The sequence below is a fragment of the Hyla sarda genome, chromosome 4 (assembly GCF_029499605.1).
Source record: "Hyla sarda isolate aHylSar1 chromosome 4, aHylSar1.hap1, whole genome shotgun sequence".
NCBI classification, from domain to species: Eukaryota; Metazoa; Chordata; class Amphibia; order Anura; family Hylidae; genus Hyla; species Hyla sarda.
The window spans coordinates 132,090,268-132,109,481 of record NC_079192.1 but is presented as its reverse complement, the minus strand read 5'-3'; the positions used below and the strand labels follow the sequence as shown (position 1 = coordinate 132,109,481).

General features: G+C 43.3%; 1 protein-coding gene across 8 annotated transcripts in view; it reads right to left on the bottom strand.

Annotated features, from left to right (window-relative positions):
- Positions 1-19,214, bottom strand: part of BNC1 (basonuclin 1) — a 212,186-nt gene that overhangs the window by 162,063 nt on the left and 30,909 nt on the right. Inside the window, exon 1 of one of the 8 annotated variants that reach the window (XM_056572154.1) lies at positions 12,096-12,207. The exons of the other annotated variants lie outside the window; for them this stretch is intronic. The gene's annotated coding sequence lies outside the window, so the exon portion shown is untranslated. Of the gene's footprint in view, positions 1-12,095; positions 12,208-19,214 lie in introns of those variants that run through there. 8 annotated transcript variants of the gene reach the window in all.

Genomic DNA, 19,214 nt, shown 5'->3' with positions numbered 1-19,214 from the left:
TGTTATTGCAATCATGCATAGAAAAAGATGGAAAATGATCAAGACATCTGTAGGTGTGTATTATGTTATTACATTTCCTCATGTATTCATTTGTGATGAGGGTGCGATGAAAGGGCAGATATCATTACCCTAGGGGCAAATGGCATTACCGCCTTGTGTTCATGACGCCAGGGCATGGTTATCCTCCACACCACCAGAGGTATGGCTGCTGGTTCCTGGGCCAGGCGCGGGGCAAATTATCCCTTCGATGAAAGGTTATGGAACAACGGCAGCTTTACTGAGGCAGACAGGTGTTCTAGTCTTTACAGCTCAGTTAGGCCCAAGGAGATGACCAGTGACTTAGGAGACTTGCAGGCTCGCTGGGACTTTTAGTGGACTTGGACTGAATGACTTTAGCAGACTGAATAGACTTGACTATGACTGACTAGACTTCTCCCCTGTAGTTTACCAGGTTTTGACTTTCACCTGTAGGGGTACATGATTGGTGGAAGCGTGGCTGTGTGGTTAGGCCTAGGTCTCCCTTAGAACACCAGTCACTTTAAGGTCTTGACTGTACTGAAGCTCAGCAACAACTAAACTAGCTAGCTCCTCCCTAGTATATAAAGGAGCAATTTTGACAAGTCACCTGGTCACTGACACCTTCCCTGGTTACATGACTTGGTAACAACATTTGAAGGCATATTAACATCAGAAAGACAAAATTAATAAATAACAAGGCACTGTTAACCATTTAGGGTTTGTGGAATGGAGGTGGACTCAGAGACACTGAAATAGAGTCTGCCACACAGGACGGAAAAGGGAACAGGAAGGCAACTCCTGTACTGGGCCACCACAAACTTCCCCTCTTAACAGAAGCTGTCCTCTGCGTATAGTCCTGGAGGGCGGATGAGATGAAGTGACCACTGGAGGCCAGAAGTAAAGACAGTTCATGGGGCTGGTGAACTGGGGAAGAGTCCATGTGGCATTTTGAACATCAGCCATACATGCTCAAATAATAGGGTATTTGAACTAGGGTGAGATGAACAACATTATGAGTTTTCCTTTTATCTTGCTGTAGGATGTTGTGGATCGGGCTGCCTAAGGCTCTCTACCTGGATGCCTGTGCTAATGGGGCCCATCGGCTTGCACTACTTCTCCCCATAACATTAAGTTAGCAGTTAAAGGGGTACTCAACTGAAAAAAAAATTTTTTAAATCAACTGGTGCCAGAAAGTTGAACAGATTTGTAAATTACTTCTATTAAAAAATCTTAACCCTTCCAGCACTTATCAGATGCTGTATGAGCTGCTCACAGAATATGAACGAAGACTTGATTGATCCACTCACAGAGCCTGTTCCCTTGAGGGTGATAGACGGTGGTTCAGAGTTTCTTGCAGTCGTGGAAATGACAGTTCTTGAAATAGTTGGGCCTCAAAGGCCGTTCCACGGTCCGTTAAGACAGAATCGGGACATCCAAGGGTTTGCACCCACTTAGAGTGAAACATCTGGGCCGCTGTCTTGGCTGTGGAGATCTTTGACAGGGACAACCACCACTTGGAGAAGTGCTCCACCATGGTGTGCACATAGGTATGCCCGGACCGGGATGGAGACAATTTCACATGGTCTAGCGCAACCAACTGGTTGGGTCTGTAGCTCTGGATGGAGTGGAGAGGTGCTCGTGTCCTTGTGCACAGTCTTGGTGATGTTACAGACAGAACATTCACTGCACCACTTCTCAATGTCACTCCGCATTCCAATCCAGTAGAATCTTCGCTGGATTGTGGCTTCGGTCTTGGGAACTCCAAAGTGTCCCGACTGGTCATGATATGTGTTGAGGACCATCGCTGTTTCTTTCCGGGGAACTAGAATCTGATGAAGTCGATCACCAGAGACCGGATCCAAAAGAATTTCACTACAACAGTCCATTGTGCACAAACAGTCACTTCTTCTGTCGCCACAGACTCTTCAACTCGTAGTCACAATGGGCCCTGCGTAGATTAGTTCACCAGAAGGTAGTCCAAAAGATCCCCATGACTACTTTCGTCCTGTAGAGTCTTCCAGGTGTACAGGTCTTCTTTAACCCATTTGGATCTGGGCTCACCATCCACAAGGGCGGTAACAACATTCTGGTTGACAAATAGTTGGTAAAATGGGGGCATCTCCACGTCTTCCCACTAGTCTTTGACAGGTGGTTCTTCGCCGGGGTTCATCTGAGACAGTACATCAGCATTGACATTTGACTTGCCGCTTCTGTACTTTATAGTGAAGCTGTAATTAGCTAATCATGAAGCCCATCTATGTTCAAGAGCGCCCAATTTGGCAGTGTTCCGGTGGGCCAATAGGTTATTATCCGTGTAGACAGTAAATGGCGTGGCAGACAAATAATCTTTGAATTTTTCTGTCACGGCCCATACCAGGGCGAGAAGTTCCAATTTAAATTAACTATAATTGGCATCGTTCTCCGCCACCTCGCAGATTTCGACTGGGGTAGGCACTCTCTTTTGACCATCTTGAACTTGGGACAGAACAGCTCCTAGACCATCAAAACTGGCATCAGTATATAACCGGAACGGTTGAATGTAGTCCGGATATGACAAGATGGGTGGCTGTGTTAGCAGATATTAGAAAGCTTGGAACGCTGTCTCTTGCTCTTCGGCCCAATCAATAGGTAGTCTTCCAATGTAATTCTCCTTCGTCGTGACAAGACTTCTCGCAACTTGGACTAATGGATGATCTTCTAGCTGCATGGATTCCAGCAGGACCTGATAATCCCGATTCTTGATTCCGGGATGAGCACGGCACCATACCAGTGTTGGGTTGCAGGGTCACAGATCTGATGTCTTGGACTCGTACTCTGCAGATCTCAAAAAATTTCTCATAATGTTCATCCCCAATTTAAATTAAGCAGTACCCTTATCTGTCACATTAGTTTCAATCACTCCCTGCCCTGTATGCACATGTTAACCCAGTTGAATGGTTGGCTCCCAGTATCCATGTCTGGGAATTGGTTGCCCATTACCTGCAACTACTTTAAAATTAACATCATCAGGCTCGCACAATATACTAGCATCACAATGTGACCAAGTATCTATTAACGCCTCTAAAAAGGTACACCTTCTACGATAGCCGTTACAAGGGGGCAGGAGGCGACATAAAGTGAGAGTCCTTATTTAGGTCATTCGGGTGTTGGACCTGATGACTGTTTTCCTGAGGGCCGGTCCTTGACTTTAGGGTGAATGAGTTTAAATCCCAGTACTGCATTTTCCAATAGCCGGGCTTGTTACAATAGGTGGAATAAGGTCTCTGAGTCCCCGAATATCTGTTGGGTGGAGGATTATGGTAACTGGGATTGCGGGGGGCAGGAGCAGAAGGTTTTCTAGGTAAGGACAGGACAGTTCGGCTTTAGTCAATGTCCTGCCGAACACTCTGTAGATTCGAAACTGTGGTGACTGGCAGAGTAGTTTGCACTGGGGCGGGTACAGGCGACGGAGATGGTATAGGCCTGGCCATTGCCCCTAGTGGTTCCTGAGCAGGTGTAAGGGGAGTCCTCTAACTCAGTCCCGGACTCATTTACTCGGATAGGCAGTTTTTAAAAGCAGGAAAGGACATGCGATTTTGGACTGCTAACATTCTCAAATGGGCCTTGTCCCACTTATTATGGGCTCCATCAATAAATCTGTCCATTAACACTTTGTTGCCCTGCTCGGGGGTTATACCATCTAACTTCTGGACAGTCTCTAGGGCATTCTGTAGGGCTACAGCATATGCTCTCAAGGTCTCACCTGGCTTTTGTCGCCTTTCATATAGCCAGAGACGTACAGTACAGACCAAAAGATTGGACACACCTTCTTATTCAGAGTTTTCTTTATTTTCATGACTAAGAAAATTGTAGATTCACACCGAAGGCATCAAAACTATGAATTAACACATGTGTAATTATATACATAACAAAAAAGTGTGAAACAACTGAAAATATGTAATATTCTAGGTTCTTAAAACTAGCCACCTTTTGCTTTGATTACTGCTTTGCACACTCTTGGCATTCTCTTGTTGAGCTTCAAGAGGTAGTCACCTGAAATGGTTTTCACTTCACAGGTGTGCTGGTGTGGAGGAGGTGGTATGATGGTGTGGGGGTGCTTTGCTGGCGACACTGTTGGGGATTTATTCAAAATTGAAGGCATACTGAACCAGCATGGCTACCACAGCATCTTGCAGCGGCATTCTATTCCATCCGGTTTGCGTATAGTTGGACCATCATTTATTTTTCAACAGGACAATGACCCCAAACACACCTCCAGGCTGTGTATGGGCTATTTGACCAAGAAGGAGAGTGATGGGGTACTGCGCCAGATGACCTGGCCTTCACTGTCACCGGACCTGAACCCAATCGAGATGGTTTGGGGTTGAGCTGGACCGCAGAGTGAAAGCAAAAGGGCCAACAAGTGCTAAGCATCTCTGGGAACTCCTTCAAGACTGTTGGAAGACCCTTTCAGGTGACTACCTCTTGAAGCTCATCAAGAGAATGCCAAGAATGTGCAAGGGAGTAATCTATGCAAAAGAACCTAGAATATGACATTTTCAGTTGTTTCACACTTTTTTGTTATGTCTCGAATTCCACATGTTTTAATTCATAGTATTGATGCCTTCAGTGTGAATCTACAATTTTCATAGTCATGAAAATAAAGAAAACATTGAATGAGAAGGTGTGTCCAAACTTTTGGTCTGTACTGTACCTCTGAAGGAGAATGTGACTCAAATACCTGGTACATTCCTTCAAAAATCTGCTCCACAGTCGCCTTCTCAAATGCTGATCAGATGCTGACTTACTCTAGTGCCGGTCCCTGGAGTTGTCCCATAAGCAGTTGCACCTGTTGGTTACGGGGAAAAGAGTAAAAGACAAACAAGCTCTGGATCCTCTTATTGAAATCCCTCAGGGTGAAGGGGTCTCCATTGTAGGTAGGAAGGACAGGATTCCCCAAGAATACCAGTGCTGACGCTGGAATACCAGGGTTGTTGATGCTTGCAGGAGCCAGGACACTAGCTGGCCGTGGGAGATGAAGGGGAACTGACGCCCAGTTGATCTGTGGTGCTGGGTTCAGACATCTTGTGGAATTAAGTGTGCTGTCGCTTTAAGAGAGATAAGGTACATTTCTCTTTAAGAGAGCTGAAGAGGTGCTGCAGCGGCTCTGGTTTGAAGGATGGGGTAGCAACAGCAGCCACCCCCCCTCTACTTTGTAGGTACCCAGTAACAGGAGACTTAATCACCAGGCTTGCAGACACTACCGGAATGATGACAACAGACTTTGGTACCGGAGACTCTATCTTGATGATTTTTATACTTGCAGAAATAGTGCAGCACTGACTTTGTGGGCAACAGCCGGAGATGAGCGCAGCAACCGGAACTTCCAAGATGGCTGCGACAAGGGAACTTCCAGCTTGGGTACTTTTCGCATAAGGCGCACACCCGTATCCTGTTCGTGACTCCAAATGTTGTGGTAAGGGTGCGATGAAAGGGCAGATGTTATTGCCCTAGAGGAAAATGGCATTAACCCCTTGGGTTCGTGACGCCAGGGTGTGGTGATCAACTACACCACCAGAGGTATGGCCGCTGGTTCCTGGGCCAGGCGTGGGGCAAATAATCACTCCAATGCAAGGTTACGGAACAACGGCAGCTTTACTGAGGCAGACAGGTGTTCTAGTCTTTACAGTTCAGTTAGGCCCAAGGAGATGACCAGTGACTTAGGAGACTTGCAGGCTCGCTGGGTCTTGTAATGGACTTTGACTGAATGAATCAGACCCACACTGACTGTTACCAGGTTTTGACTTTCACCTGTAGGGGTACATTGTTGGAAGCGTGGCTGCGTGGTTAGGCCTAGGTCTCCCTTAGGACACCAGACACTTTCAGGTCTTGACTGTACTGTAGCTCAGCAACAACTAAACTATATAGCTCCTCCCTAGTATATAAGGGAGCAATTTTGAGGACTCCCATAGGTCACCACACAAGTCACCTTGTCACTGATACCTTCCCTGGTTACATGACTTGGTAACAACATTTGAAGGCATATTAACATATAAATATTGTGGAATGGAGGTGGACTCAGAGACACTGAAATAGAGTCTGCCACAAAGGACGGAAAACGGAACAGCAGGGTAACTCCTTTACTGGGCCACCACACATTAGAATATTAGAACATTCATCTGATTATAACATTCATCAACTTGTAAAGTTCAGGATTTGTTTTGGGGAGAAGGACCAGTTAAGTCCAAAAACATACTTTGGGGTAGCCAAATCTAAATGTACCTTAACAGATCATTACATGCATATATAGTATCATACATAAGGGAGTACCTCTTAAAATATTTACAAAAAATGTAAGGGGTACTCTCTTATGTGAGATACTATATATGCATGTAATGGTCTGTTAAGGTACATTTAGATTTGGCTACCCCAAAGTATATGTTTTTGGACTTAACTGGTCCTTAACTGGGGGCTCCTGTATCCCAGCCCCGGTCCAGATCCGGCCCAAACCCCATTCATTTCAATGAGCCGACCGGAGTGAAACACTGACTCCGGTAGGCTCATTTTTGCCCCGTATACGGTTTTCTGACTGGACCTAAAACTGTGGTATACCACGGTTTTAGGTCTGGTTAAAGAACAGCGTTAGACTCCAGTCGGCTCATTGAAATGCATTACATATGGGCCGGGTCTGGCTGGGATACGGGAACACCCGTTTTTTTTGCCGTATCCGGTTCCCGAATTGCCCAATCTTAGTGTGAACCAGCCCGAATAGTGTTTAATGTTGTGTTCCTGTCATATCTGAGCAGGGAAGGAGTGGACACTATTCTCGCCCACTCCCCTGTCCCTGCCCTAGACGACAGGTCCGTAACCACAGTGACAGTCCCTTCCTTAATAAGTGAGGGACAGTCAAAAAGTCAAAACAACAAACTACAAAACTGACAAAAGGTCGGGAAAGGCTGGAGGTACACGACTAACAGAAAACAAACCTAATCATGCACACACAAAAATACAAAGTCAGAGGGCAGGGTCTAAACCGGGAGAGCACAAAGTACAGTAACAGAGTATCAAAGGGAAGTCAAAAGTCAAGCCAAGAGTCACAAAACCAGAACAAACAGAATGAGCACAGAGATAGCTAGGTAAGTTACTAAGAACTATCACAAGCAGAGAATGACTGAAAAGGGCCTCCTTATATATGCCTGAGCTGCAACCAGAAGGCCTCTAATTGGCTCAGCAAGCTTAACCACACCCAAGAGCACAGAGGAGTCATCCCAGCAGCCAAAACAAACAACAGGGCTAGAAGTCATTAACCCTATGGGTTTTGGCAGAACCAGTCATCGCAGTTCCCTCAAAATAACTCAACACAGCCATTAATGTCTAAACCATGGCTACAAAAGTAAGTACACCCCTAAGTGGAAATTAAGCCCAATTAGCCATTTTCCCTCCCGTGTCATGTGACTTTTTAGTGTTAAAAGGTCTCAGGTGTGAATGGAGGAGGCAGGTGTCTTATCACTCTCACACTCTCTAATACTAGTTACAGAAAGTTTAACATAGCACCTCATGGCATAACAAAGATGACCTATGCTATATGAAGTTTGGCAAGACTCAAACAAAGCTGCAGTATAGTGGGCAAGACCAAACAGTGGTTTCACAGGACAAGTTCCGCTCAGAACAGGCCTCATCATAATAGAGAATAAAGTTGAGTGCATGTGCTTAGCATCATATGAGAGGCGCATCAGCCGGTCATTTCTCAGATCATACGCTGCACACTGCATTGCAAATTTGTCTGCATGGCTGTTCCAGAAGAAAAGCTTCTTCTAAAGATTATTAACAAGAAAGCCCACTAATTGTTTGCTGAAGACATGGATTACTGGAACAATGTCCTGTGGTCCAATGAGAACAAGATAAATGTATTTGGTCCAGATGGTTTGAAGCATGTGTGGTGGCAACTGGGAAGCTATAGTTCGTTGAGGGAACCATGAATGGCAACATGTACTGGGACAAACTGAAGCAGAGCATCATCCCCTTCCTTCGGAGACTGGGATGCAGGACAGAATTCCAACAAGAAAACAACTACAAACATACCTCCAAGACGACCACTGCTTGCTAAAGAAGCGGAGGCTAAAATGATGGACTGGCCAAGCATGTCTCTATATATTAACCCTTTTGAGCATCTGTGGGGCATCCTCAAGTAAAAGGTGGGGAGTACAAATCCTCTAACATCCACCAGCCCCCTGATATTGTCAGAGGAGTAAAAGAGGACTCCAGCGGAAAATTCTGATAAACTTCAAGTCCAAATGGCTTATGACAATTGTGGAAAATAATGGTGGCAACACTTTGGGCCCATTTTGGACATAGAGGTGTACTCAATTTTGTTTACAAGGCTAGTCATTAATGTCTGTGTGCTAATTTATTTTGTGGGGACACAACATTAAACACTGTTATACAGGCTGTGCATTTACTACTTTACACACAGTTGGGGGGATATTCAAAGACTTGTGTTATTCAGGCTCTTTATTTTGCCCCTCAAAGAGTGTTAACTGCGCCTCATTTTCCCAAGCATGTTTGGTAATTTGAAAATTTGGGGCAAATAGCACAAATAGCAAATCATTGAACACCAGGTATACTTTGTATTAGCTGCGACGCTAAGCACCAGAGTGGTGCTAAACCTTTGAAAATTGGATGCTAAAAACACAAAAATCCTAACTACGACCCTTTAAAAAAAAAAAAAAAAAAGAGGGTACTAAATCAGATGCTAATTATCTGAATATGTGGTGCTAATAGTGTGCACCACATTTTAAGCAAATGTGTCGCAGCTAAAGCAAAAAAAGTGGCACTAAATTCTTTGAATATCCCCCCAATGTAATTTCTTCATGGAGAGATATAATAAAATATTTAGTGTGAGGGGTGGACTCAGTTATGTGAGATACTGAATCATTTAGCTTTCAATACAATTTAATGCAAGACAATGGTAACAATGCTTATAATACATTTAGACTAGAGGGGTAGAGTGTCTCCTAGAGGAGGCTGTCAGACTGGTGTATGGAGCCTTATAAAGTTGTACAATGCTTCATGAGAAAAGAATATGCAAAGTAGCTTATTTCCAGAAGGAAAAAAATACTTGCTCTGCAGTGAAGGTAGCTTCCTTTATATGCCAAGCAAGAATCTCCTCCAATCTGGGGGGATAACCCACAGATTGTAAGGGAAGCTACCTCCAGTAGGAGGCACTGTAAAACAAGATCTTTTCCCCACTGTAAACTGGCTATTTTGCCTACTGCTGTGCCAATAGGTATACTTTTCTATTTTATAAAAATATTTTTTGTTTTATGGATCATTCTCATTTCCCCCCCCCCCCCACAGATCTGTTTATCTTGAAATTTTATGTTCATAAAAAAGGGAAATAAGCAGTAGAATTCATGCCTTATACACACGTCAAGGGCAGTGATCCTGTATGGTGTCTACAGGTCCATATTACAGAATCATAAAACATGAGCTACCCAATGCAGTTTTCATAATACTAAGTTCAATGCAGCACGCCACAGTATAGGTACATTATAGGTCCAGAGAAATCCGTATCAAGCAACCAATTGGGGTAAACCTTTATATGCTGCTAAGCAAACTAGGTTTTTGGACTAAGTGAGGAGATCAAAAAATAAATAAAATAAGGAAATACACACAGATAGGACATATACACTGCTCAAAAAAATAAATAAAGGGAACACTAAGATAACACATCCTAGAACTGAATGAACTAATCGTATGAAATTATTTCGTCTTTTACATAGTTGAATGTGCTGACAACAAAATCACACAAAAATTATCAAAGAAAATCAAGTTTATCAACCCATGGAGGTCTAGATATGGAGTATGGAGTTGATTGTCAATCAGTGTTGCTTCCTGAGTGGACAGTGTGATTTCACAGAAGTGTGATTGACTTGGAGTTACATTGTGTTAAGTGTTCCCTTTATTTTTTCGAGCAGTGTATATACACACTTCACACACACACACACACTATACAATTGGAGGATAATTGGTCCCATATCCTAGATTTTTTTTTTCTTTTGTGTAAAACACTCCACCCCTGGTGTCATATAGCCCTAAAAATATTTTAAAATTTTATACCGTGTGCCTCTCAATAGTCACAGGCTGATAGTGATCTACAGTATATAAACAAAACCTGCCCTTCTGAGAGAAAATCAACCTCTGCACTTGTAAGTTATTGTACAATGGCAGACTGGCAATAGAAAGGAACATTGTTTTACTCTCCAACATGCTAGATAGCAGTGCTACCTGGGCAGGTCCCAACCACTAGAAAAGCTCTTGCTAGAAGACATTCGAGAAGTCATAAATATAATTACAAATGCAGGAGCCATGAACGTGACAGGGCATGTCACCACTAAAGTTGCTAAATACTGTTGAATGTGACTTGCCATGTGACTGCATACAGATGCCGTCTGAGCATGCCAAGCCACTGTTCTTAGCCGTAAATGCCACCTAGGGGGAAAACTTATTATCCATGGGCTTTTAACATGAATGTACACATTTAAAGCCAACAATCACATTATGAAATTGTAAAACCAGCTATTCCCGATAATTGTGTCAACGATCCTTAACACATGGTAGTCATCTGAAAACCTCATATAGACATCTCCAGTAAAAAAAAAAAAAAATACCACATTATCATGAAGTTCAACTGTTTTTCATAAAAAATAAATTAAATAAAAAATAAAAAACACTAGGGCCAGACATTTATACTTCTTGGGTGAGGGCAGTTGCTCATTTTTGAGAGAAATAAATAATAATAATAATAATAATAATAAATTATTATTAATAATATATTAAACCAACAAAAAATGCAGATTTTAATAGAAACCAGGTGATGCTTAAGCTCCTTTCACACTATGAGTATTCATCCATTATTAAACGTCCGTTTTCTGTGTAAAAACAGATGTATATTATCGGATGAAATAACAAGTGCTAACGGCTGAATAAATATTCATCCGTTAAGACCCGTTATAACATCCCTCACGTATGGCCGTAACACCTGCCTAGAGACTCCCACAGCCGGGACGACTACTACTCCCATCATGGAACAGACTTCTTTCCATGATGGGAGTAGTAATTCCCTGGCTGCGGGAGTCTGCAGACAGCTGGGGAGGCTACATTAGTGTTTGTACTACTACCCCCATCATGGAACAGAGTCTGTTCCATGATGGGGGTTGTAGTACAGGGGTTGAGGGATTGATTGCACCGGCTTCACTTCTGAGACCCAATGCGAACTAAAGTTATTAAGCAGGGGAGCGGGCGGCATGGTCCGCAACCCTGCTATGTATCGTGTGTTTTAACTCTCATTTTTAAATCCCCCGCGGGGAGCCCTGAATGGCCGGTACTGAGTGGCAGCGGGGGCCATATGTATATTAAAAGTCCTGTGGGGTGCAGACATATAGCCTATATATCTAGCCCCCCCAGCACATTTATAATATGCCCCCCGCAGCGCATTAATAAAGATATGACCCCTGCCGGTGCATTTATATTATATACCCCCAGCAGCGCATTTATAATGTATCCTCCGCAGCGCATGTACAGTGGTCCCTCAACATACGATGGTAATTTGTTCCAAATGAACCATCGTTACTTGAAACCATTGTATGTTCAGGGATCCGTGCAATGTAAAGTATAGGAAGTTAAGCTCACCTGTCCCTGGCGCTCCGGACAGTCACCGCTACCCTAGATGTCGCCCTCCAGGAACGTCGGGGACAAGTGAGTGACCATCACTCTGAGAGGCCATTGTATGTTGAAATTATCAAATGTCGGGGCGGGGCAGGTCGGGGGATCACTGTATAATGTACCCTCCGCAGCGCAGTGCATCTATATATGTGCCACCGCAGCGCTATATGTGAAAAGCATTCTAGCAGCAGCATCGGGCAGCCCTATGCTGCTGACAGAAATACTTTTCATTCATAGCGCTGCAGCGGCATATGTATATAGATGCACTGTGGGGGGCAGATAATGCTATATGTCTGCCCCCCCCAGCACATCTATATACATATACCCCTGCAGTGCTATGAATGAAAACTCTATCTATTAGCAGCACATATTACCACCATCCAGAACATAATCCTGTCCAGCTGCAGCAACGTTTGTCCAAGCTGAAGCACAGGCAGGGACAAAGTCCAGTAAGTGTGGGCTTGACTAGCACTCCTCTGTGCTCACTCCTGTCCTATCAGACTGCAGCATGAAAAACAGAGCAGGGAGTTACAGAACAGCCTACAGTGATTGGATAAAGAGACCCAGCACAGCAGAATGAGGGAGGAAGCTGAGTTATGCAGATTTAGGACACCCCAAAGCACAGAATGATAAACCAAGTTAGCAACATAATTAATTGTCATGGGAAACCCTACCGACCTAATTTAAAGATTATTATTTTAGCATGGAACCAATAACCCCCCCCCCCCTAAGACTGGCAACAGGCAAAAGATAAATAACAGCATAAACTGATCATATTTACTAATTTCTGGACACGAGGCAAAAAAATAAAATAAATCAATCAAAATATGATTTATGTTGGATTTCTTCAGTCAGCACTTGATAATATTTGGTCAGAGGTTATTTAACTGACCACATCATAAAAATTCATGGTTAGACTGAACGCATGTGATGGTTGAGGTGCCCAAGTCCCCTCCTCCGAACTTCAAAATGCTGAAAAGCGTTTAATCATTGTATGGCTACGTTTCCACTTGTTTTTTTTTCCTGCGTTTTTTGTGAGAGAAAAAAAAGAGAAAAAATAAAAAAAATAAAACACCAGTAAAAACGCCAGTGCAATTTCTTGTGTCTGACTTTTTTTTTCTGGCTTTTTTCTGGCGTTTTTGCATTTGAGTGGAAATTGGATTTTTTTTTTTCAAAATTTGTTGGGTACCAAAAACAATAAATAAATAAATGCAGTAGTGATGTAAAAAAATGTATTTAACGAAATATACATTTTTATACAGGGATCAATTTATGTGATCAGGCAGGGCACTAAAAATGTAGCCGACTGATGAAAATGTAGAGTGTTTTTCACTTGTTTTTCTTTTTTTTTTTTTTTTTTTTTTTATATATTTTTTTAGGCAGCACTATTACTCCCAGCATGGAACACACTGTTCCATGATGGGAGTAGTAGTTCCTGACACCCGATGCTATTGTCCATAAAAAAGCAGAGATGCGGAGTGGCTCTATACAGCGCTCGCATCTCTGCACTATACTCCAGGCCGGCCAGTGATTTGAATAGAAATTCAACTCACATTCGTATTTTCCACCAAGAGTGGCGATTAGCCAGATGGTGGCAGCCAATCCCCGCTCTCAGAGGGGAAATATGAATGGTGAGTGGCCGGCCGGAGTACAGAAATGAGATGCGAGCGCAGGAGAAAGCCGCTCCACATCTCAGGGATGAAGGATGATCGCAGCGGGTGTCAGGAGTGACACCCGCTGTGATCTGTCCTTAACTGCCGGTACTACTGCTCCTAACATGGAGCAGAGTGTGCTCCATGCTGGGAGCTGTGGTACCTGCATTAATAGACAGATCACAGAGATTGTCACTCCTGTATAATGTATAGATGTGGGCAGCCGGACGCTCTTCTATGTTTTCCTGCACTGACTTATTTATACCTATTCATATTTCCCACAGAGAGTTGTGATTAGCTGGAACCATCTGGCCAATCACCACTCTCTGTGGGAAATATGAATAGGTGTCAATGCAGGGGATTAGAGATGAGCGAAGTTATAGCGATTCGATTCGTCACAAACTTCTTGGCTCGGCAGTTGCTGACTTTAGCCTGCATGAATTAGTTCAGCTTTTCAGGTGCTCAGGTGGCCTGGAAAAGGTGGATACAGTTCTAGGAGAGAGTCTCCTAGGACTGTATCCACCTTTTCCAGGCCACCGGAGCTCCTGAAAAGCTGAACTAATTCATGCAGACTAAAGTGAACAACTGCCGAGCCAAGAAGTTTGTGACGAATCGAATCACTATAACTTCGCTCATCTCTACAGGGGACCATAGAATAGCAGCTGGCCGCATCTATACATAATACAGGAGGATCACAACGGTTGTCAAGTGACACGGGCTATCAATTAGTACAGGTACTACTACTCCCAGCATGGAACAGTGTGTTCCATGCTGGGAGTAGTAGTACTACCTAAACAAAATGTAATAAAAAATAAATAAAGTGAAAAACACACACACACACACACACACACACACTACATTATTATTATTGTCGGCTACATTTTTTGTGCCCTGCCTGCTCACATAAATTGATCCCGGGTTTAAAAATGTAAATTTTGTTATAATAAAGATACATTTCGTTAAATACAATTTTTTCCATCACTACTGTATCTTTAAGTTTCGTAGGGTACCATAAAAAAAATATTAATTAAAAAAAAGGTATCTCAATCACTTTTTTGGATTGCAAAAGTCCAAAAAAGAATAAAAACCGCCTGCAAAGTTAAAACCCACGTCGTTTTTCTTGGCGCCAAAATTTGAGGGAAAAAAATAAACATAGGCTCAACATGCTGTGACTTTGCAAAACCGCCAAGGAGCTGAAAAAACGCCAAAAAGGATTTAAAAAAAACCGCCAAACTGAAAAACGCAAAGTGGAAAAAAGAATTTTGCGATTTCTCATTGATTTACAGCTAACATCTGGCTGCAGCGTTCTGAAAAAACGCCATGCAGCAGAATTGGCATTTTTCTTGGCGTTTCCTCCCCCCCCCCCCCCCAAAAAAAAAAAAAATAAACAAGTGGAAACGTAGCCTATAGGCATAAAATGTTTTCATTATTAGGATATATTCGCAAACAGCAGATTTGTTGTAGACATGTTTTACACCTGTCCCATTTATAAGAATGTGGCTTGCAGAAATCTATGCATATGCTGCAGGTAGAACCCCACTTATATCTTCATGAACAATTTTTTATCTCTGGCATTTCCACATTAGACCTGCTGCATATGACTGTACCTTTACAAGACGAAAATATAGTTGCACAATGAAGTGCTTGCGCGCCATCTTGAAAAGAGTACCGGTCATCAAACAATATAGATTATATTCTCTAACTACTCCTAACACCCCTCCTGCCTTTAAAACAATTTTCTGAGCTTAAAAAAAGCTGTGTATCATACCTTTCCCCTTGCTAACATTGTATGAGCTCCCGGCAGGAGAAAGTGGGTGTTCCCCAGAAGGCGCAATATCACTGAGGCCTGTGAGAGCTGTGCCTTGCCATGCCCTGCACGCACTTCCTGATTTTGGTCTCCTGCCAGGCCGGGAGGAGACCAAACTAACTGTTTGACTTGCAGCAGGGAACAGAACAGAGCCACCTAGTGGCTGTTTTTTTCAATCACATTAAAAACTTAAATAGAAAAGTGTCTTATAATTACAAGGAACAATACATTAAAAGTTTAGTTTGGTGACAGGTACCCTTTAAAGGGGTATTCTGGTGATTTTAATTTTAATAGTTGACTTGGGGTGCTTTATAAAAATTTTTTTTTTTTTTTTTTTTTTAAACGCATTATCCCTTTCCTGATCACCCACAGTTCTGCTCACAGGAAATGCCTACTCAACCAGTCATTGACAAAGGTAAGTCAGTGAGGATTGGGAGCTGTGGGCAGGAAAGTACGCATTCTTTTTATTTTAAAGATTTTCAAGTCCATTAAAAAATGTTTTCACAAGAATTCTCCTTTAATTCATACCACATTGAAACCTACAGAGCTAAAAACTACAAAAACTACAGCCTGGCATATGCTTTGTTAACACCTTCTACACTGTGTCACCAGTTTAACAAGTATAAAAGTGACTTTAACCTCTTCAGGACGCAGGGCGTATGGATACGCCCTGCATTACGAGTCCTTAAGGACGCAGGGCGTATCCATACGCCCGTGGGAATTCCGGTCCCCACCGCTAGCCGGTTGGGGACAGGAGCCGGATGCCTGCTGAAATCGTTCAGCAGGCATCCCGGCATATCGCCCAGGGGGGTCATTATGCCCCCCCATGTCGGCGATGGCCGCAGATCGCTGGACAATTCAGTCCAGCGATCTTCAGCGATTCTGGGTCAATCAGTGGCACCAGTGCCACCCAGAGCCAGCAGGGGTGAGGTGGCACTGGTGCCACCTCACGATCGCCCCGATTCGTCGGCCGGTTTACCGGCCGACCAATCAGGGCACCTGCTGCGGGTGTCACTCCCGCAACCCGCTCCGCCCCTCTTCCGGAGGACGTGAGCGGGAAGACGACCCCGGGTGCTGGGGACCCCGATCCCCGGCGTCCCTGTTGAGATCAGGGCCCCAGGAGCGACGGCCGCGGCGAGGGACTGACATGCAGCGGAGCAGCAGCAGGTGGTGAGTGACAGCCTCCTGCTGTTGCTTAGCAACAGCTCCCAGCATGCAAAAAGGGCATGCTGGGAGCTGTAGTTATGCAACAGCAGGAGGCAGACCACCACAACTCCCAGCATTCCCTTTTGGGCATGCTGGGACTTATAGTTTTGCAACAGCTGGAGGCACATTTTTTCTATGGAAAAGTGTACCTTCAGCTGTTGTATAACTACAACTCCCAGCTAAAGTGCATGCTGGGAGTTGTAGTGGTGCATCTGCTGGTTGCATAACTACAACTCCCAGCATGCCCGTTGGCTGTCGGTGACTGCTGAGAGTTGTAGTTTTGCAACAGTTGAAGGCACACTGGTTGTGAAACTCAGTTTTTTTTATACCCCCCCCCCCCCCACCCCCCAATGTGAATGTACAGGGTACACTCACATGGGCGGAGGTTTACAGTAAGTATCCGGCTGCAAGTTTGAGCTGCGGCAAATTTTCTGCCGCAGCTCAAACTGCCAGCGAGAAACTACTGTGAACCCCCGCCCGTGCGACTGTACCCTAAAAACACTACACTAACAAAAAATAAAATAAAAAGTAAAAAACACTAAATATACACATACCCCTACACAGCCCACCTCCCCTCCCCAATAAAAATGAAAAACGTCTGGTACGCCACTGTTTCCAAAACGGAGCCTCCAGCTGTTGCAAAACAACTACTCCCAGTATTGCCGGACAGCCGTTGACTGTCCAAGCATGCTGGGAGTTTTACAACAGCTGGAGGCACCCTGTTATGGAATCACTGGCGTAGAATACCCCTATGTCCACCCCTATGCAATCCCTTATTTAGGCCTCAAATGGGCATGGCGCTCTCACTTTGGAGCCCTGTTGTAGTTCAAGACAACAGTTTAGGGTCACATATGGGGTATCGTCGTACTCGGGAGAAATTGTGTTACAAATTTTGGGGGGTATTTTCTGCTTTTACCCTTTTTAAAAATTTTAAATTTTTGGGGAAAAAAGCATTTTAGGTAAAAAAAAATATATAATTTTCTTACATATGCAAAAGTCGTGAAACACCTGTGGAGTATAAAGGTTCACTTAACCCCTTAGTACATTCACCGAGGGGTCTAGTTTCCAAAATGGTATGCCATGTGTTTGGTTTTTTTTTTGCTGTCCTGGCACCATAGGGGCTTCCTAAATGCGACATGCCCCCCGAGCAAAATTTGGTCTCAAAAAGCCAAATAGGACTCCTTCTCTTCTGAGCATTGTAGTTCGCCCGTAGTGCACTTCAGGCCAACTTATGGGGTACCTCCATACTCAGAAGAGATGGGGTTACAAATGTTGGGGGGTATTTTCTGCTATTAACCCTTGCAAAAATGTGAAATTTGGGGGGGGAAAACACATTTTTGTGAAATTTTTTTATTTATTTTTTTATGTATGCAAAAGTCGTGAAACACCTGTGGGGTATTATGGCTCAGTGTATTCCTTGTTACGTTCCTCAAGGGGTCTCGTTTCCAAAATGGTATGCCATGTGTTTTGTTTTTTTTTTTTTGCTGTTCTGGCACCATAGGAGCTTCCTAAATGCAACATGCCCCCCAAAAACCATTTCAGAAAAACGTACTCTCCAAAATCCCCTTGTCGCTCCTTCTCTTCTGAGCCCTCTACTGCGCCCACCGAACACTTTACATAGACATATGAGGCATGTCCTTACTCAATAGAAATTGGGCTACAAATATAAGTATACATTTTCTCCTTTTACCCCTTGTAAAAATTCCAAAATTGGGTCTACAAGAACATGCGAGTGTAAAAAATGAAGATTGTGAATTTTCTCCTTCACTTTGCTGCTATTCCTGTCAAACACCTAAAGGGTTAAAATGCTGACTGAATGTCATTTTGAATACTTTGGGGGGTGTAGTTTTTATAATGGGGTCATTTACGGGGTATTTCTAATATGAAGACCCTTCAAATCCACTTCAAACCTGAACTGGTCCCTGAAAAAAAGAGGGTTTCAAAATTTTGTGAAAAATTGGAAAATTGCTGCTGAACTTTGAAGCCCTCTGGTGTCTTCCAAAAGTAAAAACTCATCAATTTTATGATGCAAACATAAAGTAGACATATTGGAAATGTGAATTAAAAAAAATATATTTTTGGAATATCCATTTTCCTTACAAGCAGAGAGCTTCAAAGTTAGAAAAATGCTAAATTTTCAAATTTTGGGATTTTTCACCAAGAAACGATACAAGTTGCCACAAAATTTTACCACTAAGTTAAAGTAGAATATGTCACGAAAAAACAATCTCGGAATCAGAATGATAACTAAAAGCATTCCAGAGTTATTAATGTTTAAAGTGACAGTGGTCAGAATTGCAAAAAACGTCCGAGTCCTTAAGGTGAAAAAGGGCTAAGTCCTTAAGGGGTTAAGAAGGCCTCCTTTGGTCCCATTGTAACTGCTCACGCACCACATGCTGAAAATTATTATCAGCTATGATCATTTCTGCCATAAAATTATACTAAATATCTTGGGCCCAATGCCACACCTCTTCTCCACCAAACCCCACCCACTTAGAAGGGAGTGTGGCATAAATTGTTTTGTATGTCATAAAGATGGCATTCATGTCTTTAGTAATTGTCCCCATTGTGTGTAAACCTTGTGTAAGCACTGCATGTCCTTGGTTTATCTATATACACTGCTCAAAGAAAATTAAGGAAATACTTAAACAACACAATGTAACTCCAAATCAATCACACTTCTTTGAAATCACACTGTCCACTCAGGAAGCAACACTGATTGACAATCAATTTCACATGCTGTTGTGCAAATGGAACAGACAACAGGTGGAAGTTATAGGCAGTTAGCAAGACACCCCAAATAAAGGAGTGGTTCTGCAGGTGGTGAC